Below are 12,446 nucleotides of genomic sequence, written 5' to 3' on the forward strand. Positions count from 1 at the left end.
GGGCCACAACACTTCTCCTGAGACCAGCCTATGATGCAGCATGTAGAGATGGGGCCTGAGCTTGCAATGTGCTTGGCCCCGACAACCTTAATTTTTTACTCGAATGTTTTAGCTAGTTTGGTCAAGCCAATCTACTTCATCCCCTTATAGGCAGTATGTGTTTGAGCGATGCATACCCAACGCTTTTCTTCAGCCCAATGTACTCGGAGAGGAATCAGCAAAAAGTGCAAAGGCCTTCATCAAGGACTTGTTTATCAAATAACCCTATCATGACAAGTAACTTCCCTCCTCAAGTACTCTTTGCATCTGTCCACACTTAGTGCTTCCAGAATTGCTAACTGAAAGACTTCCCCCAATAAATGTTGTAGACAACCAAATATGTGTGCCTTGGACGATGCTATGATCCCCCACTTTATAGGAGTCCAAGATTTCCTCTACAATGGCTTCATTCCAAACTTTTGCACTTTGCAAATCAGAGTAGGTGATTGGACTTCAGAACCACATTCAGGATAAGTTTGAGAAATCCGTAATTGAGTGAGGGGGAGCAACCCATGAAGTTGACCAATGTCACTTTTGATGGATTGTTCGGGCTGCACATTCCTCCATGGTAAGGAATATGGTGTAGAATGAAATAAATGAAGGTGGAAGTGGGAGCAAAAGAAAAGGAAAATAAAGAGGGCAAATGAATAGTAGTCAAGTGCAATGGTGAGTGATAAAGAAGGCAAATGTCTTGAGCAGAGTGTAAACAACCAATAACGGCTATAGATGGACGTCCTCTCACCTAGTGGTTGCATTATTTAGCAAAACACCCCTATATTTGGCATGATTAGCCCAAATTAATGTCTTTGTAATGGTCAAATTGACATGTGTCTACATGTGAGTTGCCCCATCCAACTGTTAGCAAACAGCTCACTGGCACACTTACTGGTACACAAGGCTTGGGTTAAGGAGCTGGACCTTGCTAATGGATCTCACCCCCGAGCAAGAACAAGCCTTGCTTGCTCTGCTGCATGAATTTCAAGACTGTTTTTCCTGGAAATATATGTACATGAAGGGAATGCTGTTGAAAGTCAAACAACACACCATCCCTATGATGGAAGATATCATACTAGTGCCACAGAAACCCTATCTGTATGTGATGATCGTCCAAGAAGAGATACACAAGTAGAATGATGTAGGGTCATTTACAAGATTGAGCATATAAACTGGTTGTCTCCCATTATCATAGTGCTTAATATTGCAGGAGGGATAAAAGTGGCACGATGCACGAGCTTCTCTCATGCTTTCCTACCTTTTCACCATTTAAGGTAAAGTGAAAGGACTCAGACATGCCATCCTCCATGACCAATAGGTGTTCCTGCACATCCCTGAGAGTCCACTATGACATGACAGTCACATTCTTAACATCTCCTAAATGAGAACCAATACATAAACTTACCCCTGTATTATCATCATCGTTAGAGTCAAGGGGGAGCCAATTGTCACCTATTTTCTTCCAGCGCCTATATTGGAAAGCAAAATATAACATTTGGTGGGAGATGTGGTACTTAACAATCACATTGTCCTTACATACATGGCATTGAAACAGATCACCCTTTTGTTCACCTGACCTGCTTTCCCAATTCACCCCAAGCAATTCCTCAAGGGCATTCTCATGTAGGCACTTGCATGACCACATGGTTTTTGTTCTGTGCATCCGGATATTATGAAAACAAGAAGCAAAAATGTGCAGAGGCATAAACCAAGACAACCTTACTCATTTAGAGCCAAATGTAAACTTCATGGCCATGCCCACATCCTTTGCAATCTTTTCCTTGTATGATTGCATTGTTCTTGTGTCCACCATGCTGCAATCCATGTCTTTAAGTTGTGGTGTTGCAATGCATTGAAGATGGCCATAGCCTGATGCTGTCCTTGGAGTAATGTACTTGGCATTATACCAATAGATATTTCTCTTTCAAAGCAGAGGACTTCTCTCCAGCATGCATTTGCCTTCCTAAATCCTCATGAATGGCAGTAAACTTACCTAAGAAGCACTCGACTGGTTCCCACTCCTCAAAGTCTAAAGGAAATACATCTGCTATGCACAAGTGCTATTTCAAAATACAATTTCAAACTAACTCATTACACTGGTTCTATTTCAAAATACAATTTCAAGCTAACTCATTACACTTAAAAATCTTACACAAATGCAGACTTACAATGCGATGGTATTGTCGATTGATTGCTTGACGGAGGAAGGCGCATGTCCTTCCCCATGTAGATGTGTTGCACCTTTGCAATGTCCTATCTTGTCAGACCATGCTCTGGGTGCTTGCTTCAAGCCATACAAGGCTTTCTTCAACCTGCAAACAAACTCAGGATGAACAGCATGCACATAACCTGGTGGCTACTCCATATAGACCTCTTCTTGCAAATCACCATGCAAGAAGGCATTCTTTACATCCATCTAAAGTAAAGACCATCCCTTTGATGCAGCCATAACAATGACTGCTCTTATGGTTGCCATCCTTGCAACCGAACTGAATGTTTCTTCATAATTAATGCCATATGTCTGTGCATACCCCTTGACAACTAATCTTGCCTTGTATCTGTTCACAGAACCATCTGCATTGTGCTTCACCTTATAAACGCACTTGCAGCCAATTGCATTCTTGTCTATAGGCAAAGGCACCAATTCCCATGTAGCATTTGCTTCCAAGGCATCCATTTCTTCATCCATGGCTTTCTCCCATTTTTCTTTTCCCATGGCTTACTCAAAAGAAGTGGGTACTGATTCATGTATCACTTTGACCATATAGGCATAGTGAATGGCTGTAAATCCTATTAGATATCAATGCTCCACTCTCGTGTAACTACACGGGAACCAGCTAACTCTACTTGTAAGCCCCCCATATGAGGAGAAGGCATTTGAGTAGCTCGGTTATCCAATAGGTCCTGGTTTGGACACCAGATGGGGGCCATGTGTGGCCTGATGGCTGGACGGCTTCAGATAGAGTTGGCACACTGCCAACTAGGCTACATGCAAGTGTGGGAAGGCATCCCATGACTGACCGCACTGAGGGTGGACGGAGCATTTCCCGAGGCAGCCCACTCTCGAGCTGCGAGGCCCGTTTGGAGCCCCAGATGATCCCGGATGGCTCTATTCTATGCCACGGTTCTAACGTGTGGTCGGTGGCCTCCAATCGGTCATTTTGGGTCGACTGGGTCGATCTCCCAATTGGGTCTAACCGACTACGACTGGTGGCTATATAAGAGCAAGCCCGTGAAGCCCATATATCACTGGCTACACCAATCCTAATTCCTTAGCATCCAGCCTCCAACCTCTACTGTTTCCATCGAAGCTTCTCACATAGGAGCGCATGGCTGGGAGGCAGTGCCAGCACAGATGTTGTATTGTTTTCTTACATGGTATCAGAGCTTGGGCTCTAGCAAGAAGATTTGGTAGTGTGTTTCTGTTTTTGCAAGCAGATTGTGAGAGATGGCCCAGCCTGCAAGACTGCGAATCCCACCGTTCGACGAAAGCGAAAAGTTGGACAGCACTAACTATCCACTCTGGAAGTTCAAGATGAAGACCATCCTAAGCGCATACAAGCTTTGGCATACTGCTACTGGGGTGGACGTGAAGCCGATTGTGAGACTGAATCCAACCAATGCAAGACAACAAATAGTCCCAACTATAGATGATATGCTCGCATGGACAAGAAGAAATGTAGATGCACTATGTTCTATTGTCTGCAGTGTAAGTGATTCTGTCATGGCGTTAATTCAACATGTCACCATAGCGGAGGAGGCATGGACGGGGTCTTGAAAAATCAGTACGAGACCACAAATCAGACACAGATTCAAAATCTGGAGACTCAACTCGTGAATGAGAAACTGTTTGAGTCTGAAATGGCAGAGAAGTTCATCACCAGGGTGAAGAATCTGTGCGATTATATGACTGCGATCTGCATCACCATCACCAGTGAGAATCTAGCACGAAGGTGCATACGGATTCTCCCACCAAAGTACGATGGTCTTGTTACGGCACTGAATACGTAGAACAGAAATCTGCCCCTCAACTTTGAGAATTTCAATGCAATGCTTCTGGAGGAGGAGATACGTCAAAAGATGAGGACCAGAGAATATTCGGCTTTCTGGGCTGGATCAAAGAAAGGTAAGGGTAAGGACTCTGGTAACCCATCTTTTTTTTATGATAAAAAGAGAAAGAAGAAGATCAAGTGCTTCTATTGCAACAAGACAGGGCACAAGCAGAATGAGTGCCGGAAGAAGATTGTAGATGAGAAGAACAAAGTAAAGAACGAGTCCAGCAACAGCACACAGGCAGTACCAGTAGAGCTATTCGTAGCAATTGAGGAGATTTGCATGGAGGGAGTTCATGTACCTGCGGATGAACCTTGGATTATTGATAGTGCTGCATCGCGCCACATGACCAGTCCGAAGGATTGGTATACCTCTCTACATCCGGTACGGAATGACATCCTGGTAGCAGTTGGCAATGATGTAAAATGTCTAGCAAAAGGAAAAGGTACGATTGCTCTCAAGTCAGATGGAGTTGTAAAACAGTTGTCCGATGTTCTTTATGTGCCACATATCAAGAGGAACTTGTTGTCCGTTTCTCCGATCATGGATCGGGACCTCAAAGTTCACTTCGATAAGAATGGCGCACAGATTTTGGATCTTCAAGGGAAGGTCATTGGTAAAGGTACACGGCGCAACAACATCTACGAACTCTCAGCTTTCAGTGCTCGAGCCGATGTGAGCAACACTAAGCTGTGGCATGAGAGGTTTGGTCATCTAAACCTTAGTTCTTTAAAGGAGATGTATAAAAGTGGAATGATTGCAGACCTACCAGAAATTATAGATCTACCCGATGTATGTGAAGCTTGCATGATGGGCAAGCAGCATCGGCAGCCCTTTCCTAAAGAGGCCAATAGGTCATAATTTCCTCTAGAGCTTGTTCCCACAGACCACTGTGGAAAGATGTAGACAGAACCTTTGGGTGGTTCCTACTACTTCATGATGCTGATCGACGACTACAGTAGAAGCATATGGATATACTTCATGAAGACTAAAGATGAGGCTTTTCGTAAGTTCAAAGAATGGCATGTAATGGTCGGGAAAGACACGGGGAGGGAGGTGAAGAAGTTGAGATCAGACAGAGGTGGAGAGTTCACATCAAGTGAATTCAAAAACTACTACAAAAGTCATGGGATCAAGAGGCAAAAACCCCCGCCACATACAACACAGCAAAATGGAGTAGCAGAGCGCAAGATGTGCGTCATCTACGAAATGTGCAGGAGTATGATGAAAGGGAAAGATTGGCCAAAGACTTTCTGGGCTGAAGCATGTAACACGGCAGTTTACATTCTGAATCATAGCTACACGAAGGCTGTGAATGGGATGACTCCACTTCATGCCTTTTCTGGTAAGAAAACTTCAACTACACATTTCAGAGTTTTTGGATGTGACTGTTTTGTGCATGTCCCTGATGCTAACAGGACCAAATGGGAACCGAAGAGCCAGAAGTGTATTTTCTTGGGCTACAGTGAAGAGGCGAAGGGTTACCGTCTCGATAATCCTATTAGCAAGAAGGTAATAGTAAGTCGGATGTGGTCTTCTCAGAACAGCCGCATCAATTGGAGGAGGATGCTTCCTTCCCAGATAACCAGGACCAGGATATCCATCTAGTACAACCACCAACAGCAGACCGAACTCCCCCAATGGTGCTTGGGAGGATTCAAGATAAAGAAGAGGAAGAAGAGCCTGTAGAACCACAAGGGCAATGGCCATTCCTGAAGTGGGTAAAGCAGCTTTCGGACGGCAGAGAACCTCTAGCGATTGAGGAGGAACCATCCAAACACCGCTGGTCCAAGAGATTAGAGGAGCAAAGAAGGGTGCAAGAACACTTGGTCAACTACGCTTTGATGACAGAGGTGATCTGTGCTGAAGAACCCAAGTGTCTTGAAGAGGCACAGGGTGATGATAGGTGGATGGAGGCTATGCAGTCGGAGTATGGCTCCATAATGAAAAACAACACTTGGGACCTTGTGGATCGACCACCAAAACGCAAGGTAATCGGCACCAAGTGGGTGTACAAGACCAAGTACAAGTCCGATAGCACGTTGGATAAGTACAAGGCTCTCGGCTCGTGGCAAACGGATTCGCACAGGTACATGGTTTTGATTATCAAGATACTTTTGCTCCCACAGCTCGACTAACCGCAATTCGCACTGTTTTGGCTTCACCAGCACAGGAAAGTTGGCCCGTGTTTTAGATGGATGTAAAATCCGCCTTTTTAAATGGAGATCTCAAGATGGAGGTATACGTGGAACAACCACTAGGTTTTGTGATCCCCGATTCAGAAGGTAAAGTCTGTAAACTGAAGAAGGCACTTTACGAACTAAAACAGGCCCCACAAGCATGGTACCAACGGATTGATGCCTACTTTTTGCAAAACGGGTTCAGGAGGAGTCCATCTGATGCAAATTTGTATATCTACAGAGAAGGAGGCAGGTGTATGATCGTGGTCCTTTATGTGGACGACCTTGTCATAACAGGGAACCATGAAGAAAAGATCTCGCAGACAAAGCAATTGCTTAGAAAGAGAGTTTGAAATGACAGACCTCGGACTGATGCATTTCTGTTTGGGAATTGAAGTTTGGCAAGAGCCAAAACATATCTTCATCTCACAGTTGCAGTATGCTAGAGAGATACTGAAGGCATTTGGCATGGCTGAGTGCAAGACAGTTGGCACCCCTATGGAGGTTGACGTGAAGCTCTCAAATGAGGATTCATCACCTCTAGTGGACGAAGCGAAGTACAGAAGGCTTGTTGGCAGTTTGATTTACTTGTGCAACACACGGTCGGACATCAGTTTTGCGACTGGTGTACTAAGCAAGTTTTCCAATAAGCCCCGAGAGAACCATTGGAGGGTAGGGATGCAGGTGCTGAAATACATCAAAGGCACACTTGATTATGGCATCACCTATACCAAGGGCAACATCTTGATTGGATTTTGTGACTCGGATTGGGCAGGAGACGTGGACAACAGGAGATAAGTGACAAGTTACTGTTTCTCACTTGGATCTGGAGTTGTATCATGGGTCAGTAAGAAGCAACCTACAGTTGCTCTTTCTTCTACCGAGGCTGAGTAAAATCAGCATGTTTTGCTTCTTGTAAGGCAGTGTGGTTGAGGAGGATTTTAGGGGACATGGGTGCAAGTGCAAAACAAGCCTACGCAGTTATCATGTGACAATTAGAGTTGCATGGCAATTGCAAAGAACCCTGCATTCCACGCTCGCACAAAACACATTGACATTCAATATCACTTTGTACGCGAGCTCATCATGGATGGAGAGGTCGACTTGGTGTACTGTCCGACTACATAGAATGCTGCGGACATCTACATGAAGGCTCTTGGAAGAGACTTGCTGGAGAGGCATCTTCATCGACTTGGCATTGGGATGAAAAAGTAAGTTCACTTGCGAGTGGACATTGAGGGGGGGTGTTAGACATCAATGCTCCACTCTCGTGTAACTACGTGGGAACTAGCTAACTCCCATATGAGGAGAAGACATTTGAGTAGCTCGGTTATCCGATAGGTCCTAGTTTGGACACCAAATGGGGGCCATGTGTAGCCTGATGGCTGGACGGCTTCAGATAGAGTTGGCACACTGCCAACTAGGCTACATGCAAGTGCAAGAAGGCATCCCATGACTGGACTGCATTGAGGGTAGACGGAGCATTTCTTGGGGCAGCCCACTCTCGGGCTATGGGGCCCGCCATTTGGAGCCCCAAATGATCTCGCATGGCTCTATTTTGCACCACGGTTCTAACGTGTGGTCGGTGGCCTATTTCGAGACCGAACTCCAATCGGCCATTTTGGGTGGACTGGGTCGGTCTCCCAATTGGGTCTAACCGACTATGACTGGTAGCTATATAAGAGCAAGCCCGTGAAGCCCATATTCATCACTGGCTAGAGCAACCCTGATTCCTTATAATCTAGCCTCCGTTCTCTACTGTTTCTAGCACGCCATCGAAGCTTCTCACACAGGAGCGCACGGCTGGGAGGTAGCGCCATCTATTGTATCAGTTTTACAGTAATCAAAATTTTGATTCTCCATACTATCTACTTTTCTCTCTTGCATACGAGATCCTGTTATCTGTTGAGCAGAGACGTTGTATTATTTTCTTACAAATCCATCATATTTCAGCCTATCCACAGGATACTTAACTCTGGTAGACCTGCGCAAAATAGGCTCACTACCAGCTGCTCTCAAAAGATCCCTTGTGTTCCTTACTGCAGGTGTAACAACAGAAGGAATACCCAACTCATCATCAAGGATCTGTTCTGAGCCACTCGATTCACCATCCACATAAGAATGACCTGCATTCACATCAAACATGGGCTGATCTACTTTCTCTTTTCCTTTTTGTAATACTTGCATACCACTATCTGCATTGCTTTGAGGAGATCCTCCTGATCTCAATCTACCTATCCATGGCGAAGTATGTGAACCAATGCTAGAGGACACTACAGGTCCACTAATATTTTGTGATTGCTGTTGTGAATTCTGTGCATTATTACCATTTTGTGCATCTACATCATCAATCACATTTATTGGTTTATACCAATTGCTCATCTCATAAAAAACAACATCTCTGCTTACTGTAAACTTACGAGTAGAAGGGTTATAGCATCTATACCCTTTCTGCTGCAAAGAATAACCAATAAAGATGCACTTCTCAGCTTTTGATCCAACTTGGATCTCAACTTGGCACATGAACATAGGCAATGCAACCAAAAACTTTCAAATGAGAAATATCTAGTTTCCTACTAGTATACCTCTCCTCTAGCGTCATGCCATGTATTGCTGCAGTGGGAGTCCTGTTCATTATGTAGACTGTTGTAGCAACTGCTTCAGCCCAATAATAGTCTGGCAGGTCTTTTTCATTGAGCATGGCACGAGATACCTCTCCAATATGCCTGTTTTTCCTTTCTGCAAGTCCATTTTGCTGTGGGGTATGACTGCATGAATATTGTTGCTTTATGCCATGCTCCTGCACGAACCTTGCAAACTCATTTGAGAGGTACTCTCCCCCTCCATTTGACCTTAGGCATTTTATTTACAGGCCTGTTTCTTTCTCAACCATATCTTTAAAAGCTTTGAAATGCCCAAACACTTCACTTTTCTTTTTCATAAAATACACCCAAACTTTTCTGCTGTAGTCATCAATAAAAGTGACAAAATAATGACAGCCTCCAATAGATGCAGCTTTAGTAGTCCACACATCAGAGTGGATTAATTCCAATGGCCTCTTACTGTCTTGAACATGTCTAGGAAATGGTTTCCTTGCCTGTTTTCCAAATTGACAGGCTTCACATACCTTATGCATTTCTGCAACCTTGAACTTAGGAAAAATCCTGCAACAATATTTTGGGCCTGCATTAATTTAAGTCGATATACATTAACATGACCAATGCGTTTATGCCAAATATCAATATCTACAACTACACCGGTCCCATGTCCGAACATTGCTGTACTCAATTCAAGCATGTCCGCGTCCAACGTAAACATCCTGCCCTTCTTCTTCCCTTTTGTTGTCAAGCGACCTTTATTTTTCATATCCTCAACAAAGCATCCATGAGGATTAAATCTGACCTGCAAGCCCTGCTCAACCATTTGACCAATAGAAACCAGGTTCTTGGTGATATTCGGGACATGAAATAAATCAAACAGGTATTTCTTTTTCCCATCCTGCATAGACAAAGGAATTTTACCAATCTGCACAATAGGATGTACAGTATCATCACCAGTCTCCACAAATCCTGGTCTTTCCATTTTCCTTACATCTTGCATCCATTCTGCATGACCTCTCATGTGGTTTGATGCACTTGAGTCAACATACCATAGATCATTGCTTTCTTCTGCACTTGTCACAGAATTGGTCATGTGCTGCACCATAAACAAATGCTCATTTTTGTCATCACCTTGTCTACTAGAGGATGCATAATTGCCTTGCTGCAATTTTCCAGTCATGATGTCATTCTGCTTTTTAGAGCAATCTTTAACCATATGACCCATTTTACCACAATAGTAGCATTCAACATTGCTGTTTGCATTTTGGCCTCTCTACCATCCACCACGACCTCTTTAGCTCCCCCTCCCTCTAATGTTACCACTTCCTCCTCCATAGGACTAGTTTTCTTAAATTTGGTGCATATACTGAATTTTGCCACGGCCTCCAGATCAGCCTACTCTACCTCTGCCTCTACCTCTTCCAGCATTTGAGTAGAAGACAGTTTCTTTTGAAGTTCCTCTTGAAGAAGATGCACCACCATTTCTCTGCTCTTCACAAATTAAAAGAGTAATAAACTCCTCAAAACTAGGAAAATTCTCCCGGATAGCAATGGATGTATGGAATTGTGCATAATTCTCTCCTAGACCATGCAAGATCACAGAAACTAAATCATCATCTTCCACTAGCGACCCAATAGAAGCAAGTGCATCTGCAATCTTCTTCACCTTCATGTGGTAGTCATTAATGCTCATATTTTCTCTCTGCACATTATGCAACTCCTGCTTGAGCTGCATTTTCCTCACTTGCATATTTGTGCTATGCATTTTTGTCAAAGTATCCCACGCCTCCTTCGGCGTGCTTGCATCCTGAATATGCACAATCATAGAATCTAAAATACTGATAGATAGCTAGTACATAACTTTTCTGGCTCTCTCATGCCTATCTTTAAATGCTTGCAACTCATGTTGATTGGGAACATTAGGAATAACTGGTTCTTGTTCAGCTCCAGTAATGAACTCCCAATAGCCTTTTCCCTTTATTAAATTCATCATTCTAAACTTCCATGATTGGAAGTTGCTCTTGTCAAGCTTTTCAGTGACTATGTGTGAAAGAGCATCAGACGCCATTACAAAACACTGCAAAAATATTCTGTCATTGCAAAAAACACAACTTCTGCCTCACAAGGGCAAATTTGCAAAACTGACGAAAGTGGTATTTGACCACACATTCACTTCCTAGTGACGATTTTGCATCAACAGGCATAAGAATGATTCTGTTACTCCCAATATCTCTATGCACAGGCATACGAGCAATTTCTGCAGTAACTTTTCACTGACCTGCGGAACAGTGGTCGCACAGTAAAAAATAGGGCACTTTTCTAAGTGCCTGCGGAAAACTTCCGCCACTAAAATGGCCTCTAATTAAAAAAATAATGTCACCGAGGGCTTCGCCTGATCCCGCAGCATACTGCCCTCTCGCCATACCACGAAGGCATCCCAATCTGAGACAGTGCACTCTTGCACTTTTTGACTGTACTAGCTATAGAGATTTGCTCCCAAACTTGAAAAAGAAAGCAACACTGATCCTCTTACCAAGACACCGTGAACTTGGTTTGCTTTCTTGAGCTCCTTACCACAAACCAAGCTCTAATACCATGTGAAGAGAGTGGGAGAGAAGTAAGGAGTCTCACTTGCAGCTTTCTCACATACACAATGGGGGAATTCACACAAAGGTGGAGGTTGAAAACAGTTTTCCTCTTCTTAGTTGTGAAAGCCAAAAGAACTCTCTCTCAGTACAAAAGGAATAGGTGAACCCTATATGTGGGTCACAAACCAAACTCAGCTAACCTAGGTGGCATACTAACTAAGCCACTAACTAGAGTACATAAAAATAGCTGTCATCGAGCTATTATTCATGGGCAGTGTACTGGGCCTGCACTGGCTTGTTTACATCCGAATATGGGGGCATACTAGGATTGTCTTGATAAGGGGCTCATCCGGATGTAGAGGAGGTGGCGAGGGTGGCTGTCTCCTCATTTGAACTATTATGGATAAGCACTTGATTCATTACTTTGCCCACCCTGGTGACCTTCTTGGACTTTGTCTGCGGGGGCTAGGGTGACTTGGGAAGCACCAAATGCTTAACATATTTTTTCAAATTGATCCACATGGGAGTCCGGATATCCTTCCCCAAGAAATTTAGTTATTAGCTTGGATATGGCTATGGTCGAGACTCCTAGAGGATTGGTGATCCCTAGGAGAAATACGGGTATAGATGGGGGTGGAGAATCCCCTGTTCCTAGTGCATCCATGAGGATACGCATCACCTCATTTGATAGCATTGTTTGGGAAGCTTTTGGAGGCGGCACTGTTGTGGGCCTAATAGGGCGAGAGGCAGCCTTAAGCCTTTTCCAAGTAGCAGGGTCCGAATTTGCGGTATCGGTACCAATGTTGGGTCTGTTTAGCCTGCTCACCCGTACATCGCAGCAATAACTATGGGAGTATAATGTTGGGCTTTTGGAGGAAGCAGGTTACCAGGCATTTGCATGGACACTCCTTGCATTGGTCTGTAAGGTAGAACTTGCAAGGGCATATAGCCAGCAAATGTTGGGGGCACATGGAAGGTTGGAGGTTCATGAG

The sequence above is a fragment of the Dipteris shenzhenensis genome, chromosome 1 (genome assembly GCF_047967505.1).
Source record: "Dipteris shenzhenensis isolate YYH24624 ecotype China chromosome 1, Dip_SZ_1.0, whole genome shotgun sequence".
NCBI classification, from domain to species: Eukaryota; Viridiplantae; Streptophyta; class Polypodiopsida; order Gleicheniales; family Dipteridaceae; genus Dipteris; species Dipteris shenzhenensis.